At 38.0% G+C, this 11,110-nt stretch overlaps 1 long non-coding RNA gene across 2 annotated transcripts; it reads right to left on the bottom strand.

Annotated features, from left to right (window-relative positions):
• Positions 1-8,278: 8,278 nt before the first annotated feature.
• LOC131616960 (uncharacterized) lies at positions 8,279-10,498 on the bottom strand. Of its 2 annotated transcripts, XR_009288356.1 has the most exons (5): positions 10,309-10,498; positions 10,067-10,211; positions 9,317-9,364; positions 9,018-9,158; positions 8,279-8,658 (listed from the first exon to the last, which is right to left on the bottom strand). It is a non-coding gene; the product is annotated as an uncharacterized LOC131616960 (long non-coding RNA). The 2 variants fall into 2 exon arrangements; XR_009288355.1 differs by having other exon boundaries at positions 8,280-8,658; positions 10,067-10,495.
• Positions 10,499-11,110: the final 612 nt, after the last annotated feature.

The raw sequence follows: 11,110 nt of genomic DNA, 5'->3' as shown, positions 1-11,110 counted from the left end.
TTGGATATTTTACACATTAAAAAACTCATAAATATAGTAGTATTTTTTTAGGTTAACTTTGTATTAATGCTTGAATTTTTTCTTTTATTCTTTTGTATTATTTACCTGTTAATTTTTGTATGTTTTTTTGGTGTGATTTTGTTGTGTGACTTTGGCCACATTTTTGGCCTACTTTGTTAATACCATTTTAATGCTCCTTTTAGATTTTAGTCACCTTGTTAACTTTAGACTTAGATTAGAATAACAATTAGGATAGAAAATAGGTTAGTCTCCCCTCTTCCATTCTTTTTCTTTTCAACATTAAAACATTAACAAATAAAGATGCAAATCACATTAAGAAAGTGATAGAGAAATGAGTGGGATTCATTCCCTAATCTGTTTCTCAATCACTTAGTGGCATAGAAATGAGTGGGATTCATTCCCTAATCTGTTTCTCGAACATTAATTAATGGGATAGAAATGAGTGGGATTCATTCCCTAATCTGTTTCTTGAACATTATATAATGGGATAGAAGTGAGTGGGATTCATTCCCTAATCTGCTTCTCGATCAGTATACATTTTTATGTGATTCAAATCGCAAAGTAAATTCCCTTAAAAAGCACTCAACCAAAAATAGTTAAAACACTTAATAAAGGCTCGAATTAAAACAAAGTGACGAAGTGGTGCGAAACCTTGTATTGGGTTTTGTTCATCATGTAGTTACATAAAAAACACAAACCCAAGTTCATTCTTTTGCCTTGTTAGGCACCTGAGAACAAGTTAAGTCCTTTCCAAAATTAGGCGTATAAGTCTCCAAAGGTCGAGCATCGTGGATTGCGACCTTAACCGCTGTTCAACTAAAAAACACAAAACAAATGGAAACTATGGAGCAGAACTAAGACGCTCTGATTCTTCTTAAAAGGATACGTATGCATAGAGGCAACTCTAGCGAGCACAATAATTATTAAAAAACTTTAGGTTTAATCATGCATTGCATTAGTGATAGATACATCCTTTAGATAGAAACAAACATAGGTGGATACCATCGAGTACGATGGGCGTGAGGGGTGCTAGCATCTTCCCCTTGCGTAACCGACTCCCGTGCCCTGTTCTCTAGTCGAAAGACCTTGTTCTTGTTTTGAGTTAGGTTTCTGATATTCCTTTCCCGCGATGGGATGAATATATTAGTGGCGACTCTGATCCATTTTTCGCGGTAGCGATAGTTGGCGACTCTGCTGGGGACATTCATAGACCTGTGCTGGTCCATTCTTAGCGAGTCGATCCTAGCCTTTGTTTGTTTTGTTTATTGGGTGTTTTTGTTTGTTTATTTGTTTACATATTGTATATATATGCTTGCATATCATGTTTATTTTTGCTTGCATGTCATGTTTACTTTCTGCATGCATCTGGACTATATTATGGGTCCCCGTGGGGACCACATATTTTTCTCTGTTTGCAGGTTGGGTGGGATGTTTTATGAGGTAAAAGGCCCAATACCCAGACTAGAGTTGACACATAGGATACCTAGGATAGAGTGGATAGTCATGACGCCAACAGAATGTCAGGTTCTGTTGATTGCGATCATGAGACCCACGACCAGTTGAAGTTCAAATGAGATACCATCGTTGGCATGTATTTGCAACAATGATGGTGTTTCAGGAGAATTGTTAACGCTGGAGACCTTTTGACCTACCTTGACCTAGATTCACCTGTGAGTGGGGTGGGATATACATGACAGGTACCGTTGGTGACTATTCTGTTATGATGGTGACTATTGTTCTTATGGTTTTGTGGCACCTATGCCGGACCTTTGATCTCATGACATCTGACCTACATCAGTTATTCAGAGGATTGTATAATGGTTACTCGGGTTATATGGACCTTGATCCCATGCTTTTGCATTGCATTACATCATTACTTTATCCACTTCATTCGTTGGGGATTCTGAAGTCTATTTCCAAAAAAAAAAAAGAGGAAACAAGAAAAAAAGATATTATATGCAAAACAAAAAGAGAATAAAAGAGAAACAAAAGTTGATGAAAAGGCTTTAGGATCCCTTAGAAATGAAACATGCATTCATACTATCATGCATTCCATGGTTCTCTCAGCAGCTTATGAGGGCCCTTTCCATTCAAATTCTGACTTCAACAACAAATTGACTTCTCACCTCTACGTGCTCGAAAGTTAATGATGGAACAACTCCGTGAGGACTTGAATGAGATGAGGACAGAAATGGGGATTAACCTGAATCAGTGTATGGAGGCTATTCAAGCTTTTCTCTTTGACAAGAAGAATTGAGATAGGTTCCTCAGAGGCCAAATGCAAATGTTAATCTCACCCACGAGAAGGTCTTATGAATCAGAATGTTTGAAATAATATTGAGATTCTTATTCTTGGTAGGGGGAATTCCCATCATTGAAGTCTTCAAGTTTCCGATTATTGAATAACAAAAAAAGGTTCCACCTCCTGGAGGAAAGGTTGAAAGCCATAAAAGGTCGTGACTCCTTTGAGTTAGACATTGTTGGATTGAGCCTGGTACTTGATGTCAAGAGCTGCAAAGATCATATATGCTCACTCCGAATAGTTTGGATATGCAAGCCTAAGTGGTAATATTCTCTTGTGCATATGTGGAAGTTGCTTGGGGCTCCCGACCGAGGGATAAGCAAGACATATTCTTATCTTGAGCATTTCACCTTTCGCATTGCTCGAATCCCTAAAGCATTACAAATTCTTGGGTGACACCGTCAGAATCCTTTGTCATGTGGTAATCAAGAGTGTTCTACGAAGACATTTTTCATTCTCAAGTTGCTGCTTCCTATCATGGGTCATGTCTTCCCGGAATTTTCTTCTCAATGGCATTTGTTCGTCAACAGAGGAAGAAAGAATATGAGAAATAAACAGATGTAATTTCAGTGCCTTGCGCTCAGTTATATCCCCGATTGTTGGTATTTCAGTTGGTGTTTTGGGTCTTCCTCACCACATATGGCTCTCTTGAGTTCGATGATAATGCAATATTCTTGTAGTCAGGATGGTGATTATCGTTCTAACATCTATGTTTGGGGCTCCCGACTGAGGGATAAGCAAGACATTGTCTGGTCTTGAGCTTTGCACCACTTGCATTGCTCGAATCCCTAAAGTAGGGCAAAAATGCACCACTCTTGTACGCTTTTGTTGGAATATTCTTCTGGGAAGTAATCTAAAGTGTGTGGAAGGAACATATGATAATGCTAAGTGGTTACCATGCTGGGGCACCTAGCCATTCAATTGAAAGTGGTAGGACATTCAAAGGCAGAATTCAAGTCCTCGTTGATTCTAGAGCAATCACATCCACTCCAAGAGGTTTATGCACAAATTGAAGTCTCGATGGGGTATCAAAACTGCAAAAAAAACATTCAAAAGCAATAAGCCCATACGGAGTCAAGTCTCCTCAACAAGAGCATTCATTTAGTTCTCTATTGCATTCTCATTTGTAACATTTCATTGTTTGTTTAAGCATTGCTAGCATGTAAAAATTTGTTAATTTCTGAATGAAAATCATAATGCATTGTTTATGTTTGTCTTAAAGTAATCCATTCGTTTTCACTCAAAAGTTTTTGGCATTACGATACCAACTTTATTAATCTCTTGCTTAGGCAACGAGCGGAGGGAGAATGATGACAAAAAAATGCAAAATCCCTAATTGTGTGTTTTTGAATAAAACCCTACTAAGGATGTACAAGCATTGTTTCAATTCCCTAAACACTGGAGATATAAGGGAGATAGACCCTCGTTAACCCCTTTGAGCCTTGAAGTAGGAGTTTCTTTTCTGATAAAAAAAAAAGAACCCTTATTTTTAACCCTGGGGCAGGGTAGTGTTCATTTAACTTGATCAAGTGTTCAAAACTCATAAAGGGGATGCATCTAAGGGTACAACAATGGTTATCCTTCAAAAGGGTTGAGGAATGTCAAAATTGCAATGGTTATCCTTCAAAAGGGTTGAGGAATGTCAAAATTGCAATGGTTATCCTTCACCTATAAGGAGATCAAAAGATGACGAAGCCACAATGGTAATTCTTCATCAATCAAGGAGTGAGGCAGTCGCAATCACCTCCCACAAATCAAAAACAATGCGAGGTCACACGACTTATTCAAAAAAAAAAAGAGAAAAAAGAAAAAAAAAGAAAAAAAAAGTGATGAAAGAAAAGAATATAGCAATAAAAAGAAAAAGAGATGATGAAAATAAAGCAAGAACAAAGTCGTATGATAATGAATCAAAAGAATAAAAGGTGAGCGACTGCCATGTCCGAAAAACCTCATTGATTCCTCAACCGTTTCAAAATTCCTTGTGAGGGATGAACACTCATGATTGAGTTAATTGAATATAGGAATGGAGAACATTACGAAGGGGGTGGGTATTAAATTAATTTGAGCCTACAAATCCTTTGTTTCTGAAAACCATGAACCTGGCCAAGTTACAACCCTTAAAAGTCCTAATTGAAGTAGGGTTTATTTCGAAGACGCACTCCCATGAGATTGTGTTTACCGACTCCCAATGAAGCGCAACACATATCTATGTTGGTATCGTATGCCTGCTTTATCTTTCATTCACAAGAGGTTGCAACCTCATTTCATAAAAAGTTTGTGTAAACTTCAAGACTAGCATAGGCTTTGAATTAGGATTGACATTTTTATAATTAACATTCTTTTGCATAAAAACATTTGCTTAAACATCAAGGAAGTTTCCATGATGAGAATCCATGAAGTGCTTGATCGTGTCAAAGTAAGAGGACTTGAGAACTCCTTAGAGTAAAAGCAATCATTTCAGAGACTGATTATCAAAGCAAGTGCCTGAAGATTCCGTTGAGCGTGAACAATTTGATAACTTCTTTGATTGATTCTCCTGAGGGAAAAACCTCAAAACTCCGTTGAGCACGATAAAGTTGCTTCCATAGCTTGGTTGACTTCAAAGGAAGTAAACTTGAGGATTCTGATTAGATGTACATAATCAGGGGCAGTCACAACGAGGAATCTCTCTCGTGAGTTCAGCCAATCTAGGGGAATCAAATTGAGGTTTGACATCTCAAATTCAATCAATCTGGGTCAATTAAGTCGAGGAATATCTCTCTTGATTTCGACCAATCTGAAGTATTGATGTCGATACAACTCTCTCAAAATTCAGTCAATCTGGGGCAAGTACGTCGAGATTCGACAAATCTCTTCAAGGATCCATGGATCAAGAGAAAGAATATTTTAAACACTTGAATATGCGAGGGAAGAATTATCTCAAGTAATTGTGGTGTAAGGATCCTTTTGAGGCAAATGTCTTTGTTAAATCAGATATCTTCACAAGTCAGGCAGCCTGGGGCATAATCATTTTGGTTTGTAATGAAGGAACCATCATTCACTTGTAAAGTACAGTTGGCCATCATATAGTGTAGAAGTATCACAATGCTTTTCTCCTGCAAGTTACTCTCTCCCCAAGCATAGGAGTTTATTTCTCCTAAGAGTTTGATTCATTTCCCAAGCATAGGAGTTTATTTCTCCTTGAAAAGTCTCTCCCAGAGCATAGGAGTTTATTTCTCCTGGAAATATGTTCTCTCCCCGAGTATAGGAGTTTATTTCTCCTAGGAGTTGTTCCACTCATCCCATAAAGAGCTCCTTATCCGGATTTCTCATCCCAAAATGGTGAATCGAGGGAATCTCCTCATGTCAAAAATCCTCCAAGCAATGTCACATGGTGAGAAGTCAGAAGTCATTCTTCAAGTCAACAAAGAAGTATATCTTGCAAGTTAATGCCAAAATTTCAAGATCTATCCCCACATAGTTCTTAACACTAAGGGGATTCTCCCTGGTGTTTACCTCTCCCGAGGTCAAAGAGGAAGCTCGATCGACAAGTCAATGGAATATTCTCTAAAGGGCCCTCGTTATCTCTGCATATAGTAATCATTGCATTCACATTACATCTACAAAAAGCGTAGCATTTCCATGAATATGGAGCATTACGCCATGGAAAAATCAAACATGCATCAATGCATAAGCCAAGTTTGTTTGTGCTCCAAAGGCACAAAATAATATATCCCCAGAAGAAGTCTCACTTTCTCTCTCCAGTGTGGATTAGATACAGAGTCATTCTTCATCAAGATCATTGTATCTATGGTTATTTCCCGTTTGCTAAGCTCAATCGTTTGGATAACCCATACTTTGTGTGTGGCAATCCGAATGATTGTCACTCTTGTAGAATTACACCCCGCCTTTTGGCCTGAGGGAACCATGTAGTTCTTATGCCCCAAGTAACAATACCTCTTTCAAAGTCTAGTGTTTACTGGCATCATCTAGTAGAGACTGGTCGTCACCAGTTTTCTCTCTTTGTACTTACCTTTTGTGAGTCCCCTTACTGCCTTTTGCATAAGGGAAATCTCTTGCTTATTGCGAGTTTACCTTGGTTATTTTCCTGCATGACGCGTGCATAATAGAGTGTGAATGAGGGTGGGCATTCAACCCATCTCATTTTTCAATCATTTGAAATCTATACTATGTGTGTGGAAATTCGAATGATTGCCACCCTTGAAGGAATTACACCCCGTCTTTTGGCCTGAGGGATTCATGTAATTCATATGCTCCGTAAGCATCGATTCCATCTTGAAATTCCAAAGTTTATTGGCCTCCCTATTTAAGTCTAGTCGTTACTAGTCTTCTTTCAGTCAAGACCAATGTTTATTGGCATCGCTTTCAAACCCAGTGTTTGACAACATCCCCAATAGATCTAGCCATTGCTGGTCCTCTTCGGTCAAGTCCAATGATTATTGGCATCCCTTTCAAGTCCCGTGATTATGGACATCCTTCGGTCAGGTCTAGTATTGATTAGTCCTCCCCGTTCAAGTCTGGTGGTTATCGGCATGCCCCTTCAGATCTAATGAGTTTTCCAAACCTCAAGTTGTGAATGCTTTGTTTTCCGACCTCGAGTCGTGAGTTTCCGACTTTTTGTCGTGAAGATTCCAACCGTTGAGTTGTGAGTCCTTTGTTTTCTGACCTCGAGTCGTGATTTCCGACCTTTTGTCGTGGAGATTCCAACCGTTGAGTTGTGAGTCCTTTGTTTTCCGACCTCGAGTCATGAGTTTCCGACTTTTTGTCGTGAAGATTCCAACCGTTGAGTTGTGAGTCCTTTGTTTTCCGACCTCGAGTCGTGAGTTTCCGACCTTTTGTCGTGAAGATTCCAACCGTTAAGTTGTGAGTCCTTTGTTTTCCGACCTCGAGTCGTGAGTTTCTGACTTTTAGTCGTGAGTTTTCCAACTGTTAATTTGAGAGTTCTGAGATTCCAACCGTTGAGTTGTGAGTTTTGGGTTTCCGACCTCGAGTCGTGAGTCTTTCAATCTTTGAGTTATGAGTTCTAAGTTTCCGACTTCGAGTCGTGAGTGTCCCAACCATCGTGTTGTGGACGTTTGTCATGTACAAAAAAAAAGTGTCATGCGAATATCATATTGTTACTTGCCGAAGCTTGTTAAGTGGAGGCAGCCAAAAAAAAAGAAGAAAAAGATATAATACAACCATCCGTCACCTGGGGCGCAAATTTTTTGGTACTTTGGTATTTAATCTTCTTCTACCTCGAATGTTCGAAGGGCTAACGCCAATCTCACCTTCAGGTTTAAGACGATTAAAAAGGGGCAGCTCTTGCACCCCAAAATTTGCCCACATATTTATAACTGGCTTAAACTTTGCATTTCATTTACATACCTCCATTAGGTCATTAACGTAACACGCATCATAAAACAACAAAATTGGCATTGGGATCAAGGATTATTGGAATTAAGGGCTTTAATACCTTGTGCTTGCTTGAATTTGGAAATATTTCGACTGAGGATCCTAATGAAGCAGGGTTTGGTTTCATGATTATCTTAAGAATCATCTCAAGCTTGGTCTCCATTTTTAGGGTTTATTTCCCTAGATATCTAGTGCTCATGAACCGTGTTCATTCCTCATGGTTATATTCATCGCGGTGGTGATCAAGGTGTTAATTCTGATAATTTTAAGTCGAAAGATGGTTCGTTGTGTGTCTTGAAACCTTTGGACCTATGTTGTAACTAAATGGTCCTTGGATAAGATCTCATTATGACTCATGTGGATCGTGATCACGTTAGAGAATGGTGCTCATTGATGCATGAAAAGAAAACAACCTCTAACATCAAGTGGGGGATACATACATTCAAGGACTAAGCTACAAACTCTATTTGATGCACAGAGATATGAATGAAACTCAAGGGGGTTTCTAATTATGAGCTAAGCTTCATTCAACAAAAAGTCCAAATATACATTATAAAAGAAGTTCAATCCAAACTTTCCATTCATAAAATAAAGCATGTGGAGGCCTTCATGAGTTAGTCCAACAGAAACCATGAAAATGTTTACATAAATATCATAAACCGTTACTAGTTCAAACACCCATCTCATATTACATCAAAGTTCAAACCCTATTACAAATCCCAATTACATACATTCCACATCATGAATTCAACATAAACTATGAGAATTAGTACATCCCTATCATCACAAAAAGAAAGACAAGCAAGCCTCCATGGAATCTTCTTCATGCTAATTTTATTCTTCATCAACTTCATAGCTTTCACACCTTAACTTCAAGTCACCATGTTTTTTCTTGAACAACACCACACTTCTTCAAGCTTTCAAGCTCATGTTCAATCCACCTGCATCATACAAAAGGGCACATCAGTTCAGACAATGCAGACACATAGCAGCCCCACAAAATTCAATTCTTTAAACCAACTTGCTGCCTGCATTACAAAACCAAAAATAATAACCACAAAAGTAAAAAACCAGTTGAAAGTAGTTCATCAATAACCTAACTTCAACCAAGAATTAACTAACTCAGCCCTTCAAAAAAACCAATTTGTAACTACATATAACTAACCTCTAACAAGTTTCTAACAAATTCATAACAGAACCCAAACCGATCTAACAGTTACGTCATTCAGCCTATACGGGTACAGTTCTAAATACAAGTTGCCATATATTGTATGTATTCAAAGAAAATCCAAAGTCATACCTCAAGTTGGACAGAAGTAGGAACTACCACTGTATTCAGACTAAAACCATTCCCCTTTTGCCTTTACTCTGGTTCAGCTCATTCTGATAACGTAACGACATTGATTCGACGTCACTCCTCACCATATTGCTCACTATGCACCTGCACATAATACCTAATCCCATCAGTTCAGAATAAAACCAATACCCCAAGTCCGCATATGCTCAACGCTGATCCAAGACTAAACCGAGTCGGACGTTTCAAGCTAAGTGATTCACAACCTTTACAAACTGATTTAAACCATTTCACTTAATACTTACCTTGCTATGCCTACACCAAATGGCTTACATATAACTTGATGTGTGAACCTGCAAAGAAAAGAAACCTGCTTCAGATTAGTATCTCACAGTGTTATCTATGTTCAGTCAGGTATCAAGCCAAGCCTGAAATAGTCCATCATTAATGTCATATACAGACCTGCTGCAACCATTTTTCAAACACCAGTTACAAATTAAAACTGACATAACAGAAAAGTTGAATTCACCTGCCAGCTCAGCATATTCTATAACCGTTTCAAAACCTACTAACAATTTCTAACAGTTTGTAACTAACTGCTTCTAACACTACCTTCTAGATTTCATAACTAACTCCTAACTGAATCAATCTCTACCCTCCATCTCATAACAAATTTTCTCAATCCTAAGGCTCTAATCTCTTCTCTCTAACTGAATTCAGATCCCTCTCCTCTATATAACTCACTCTTCACTTCTTTCATCTCCTTCTCACGCCATTTTCCTCCACCTTCATACTTCAACATTCATCTTGCTCCCTTCTTCCACCTTCTTCTTCCATCATCCTTCACTCTTCATCATTCATCTTCCTCATTCAACCTCTATCTCTCCCTCTCATTCTGAGACTCCATCATCATCGTTCATCACATACTTCTCTCTGCACTTTCATTCATCATCATCACCACTCTTCAACCAACCTTCCTCACCACGCCAAATTCACAGAAATAACAGAAGAAACAGATTCAGGACGTAACATAAAATTGCAACAAGAAAACTCACCGCAAAATCTCCATCGGAGTTCTTCTTCAATCGCCAAGAATCGTTCTTCGTCGCTCAATCTTCATCATCACGATTCATCATCGCGTCACAACCGCTTCATACAATCTTCAACAACAACGCTTCATCTTCATCGTATCCTCATCATCTGCGATAACGGGAATATCACGATTCAAAAGAGAAGACAAAGAAGGAATCAAACGAAATCAAAGATCAATAAAGACGAGAGATCGAAGTGGATGCACCGAAATTGAGATTGAGAGTGATGATAGCTTTCAGAGAGCTGCGTGTTTGTGGTGTTGGTTTAGGCTCCGTCGGAGATGGAGCGGTCGAAGGAGAGCCGCCGTCGTAGAGAGGAGAAAGGAGAGAGGTCTAAGGAAACAAATTTCTCGTTCTCGTGTAAGTCCAATAGCCACATAACTTTACCCTAATTCCTATTTCAATTATTATTTATTTAAATTATCATTTATTCAATTTTAATGTATTAGCATTTCATTAACATATTAAACTGGCATAAGATTAGTGTGATTAAGTTGATTAGTGATGTGATTAATTGGTCATTGATTAGAAATTATGATGATAAATTTGAATAATAAAAAATGGAATAAAATCTGAATAATTGAGTTGGGTTGAGTGTTGCTGGGCTTTGTTTACAAAATTGCAATCTATACCCCCTAAGCCCCATCATACTTTTTTTTGTGTGTGTGTGTGTTAGTAGAAAACTGAACAACAAAAAAGGGCCACCTTGGGCCTCATTCTGATGGGCCTGCGCCCAATTTCAATTTCACCCCCTGATTCACTATTTCTCTTGTTTAAACTCTAAATTTTTACATTTTTCTTATTTTCTAGATGAAAAATAAAATCAATAGAAAAATTTCCTTGTTAGATATTAGATCATTTTTAGGAATTAAATTTTAGTCCCTTTGATTGGATATTTTACACATTAAAAAACTCATAAAAATAGTAGTATTTTTTAGGTTAACTTTGTATTAATGCTTGAATTGTTTCTTTTATTCTTTTGTATCATTTACCTGTTAATTTTTGTAT

The sequence above is a fragment of the Vicia villosa genome, linkage group LG7, assembly GCF_029867415.1.
Source record: "Vicia villosa cultivar HV-30 ecotype Madison, WI linkage group LG7, Vvil1.0, whole genome shotgun sequence".
NCBI lineage: Eukaryota > Viridiplantae > Streptophyta > Magnoliopsida > Fabales > Fabaceae > Vicia > Vicia villosa.
This window is presented reverse-complemented; position numbering and strand designations above follow the sequence as displayed.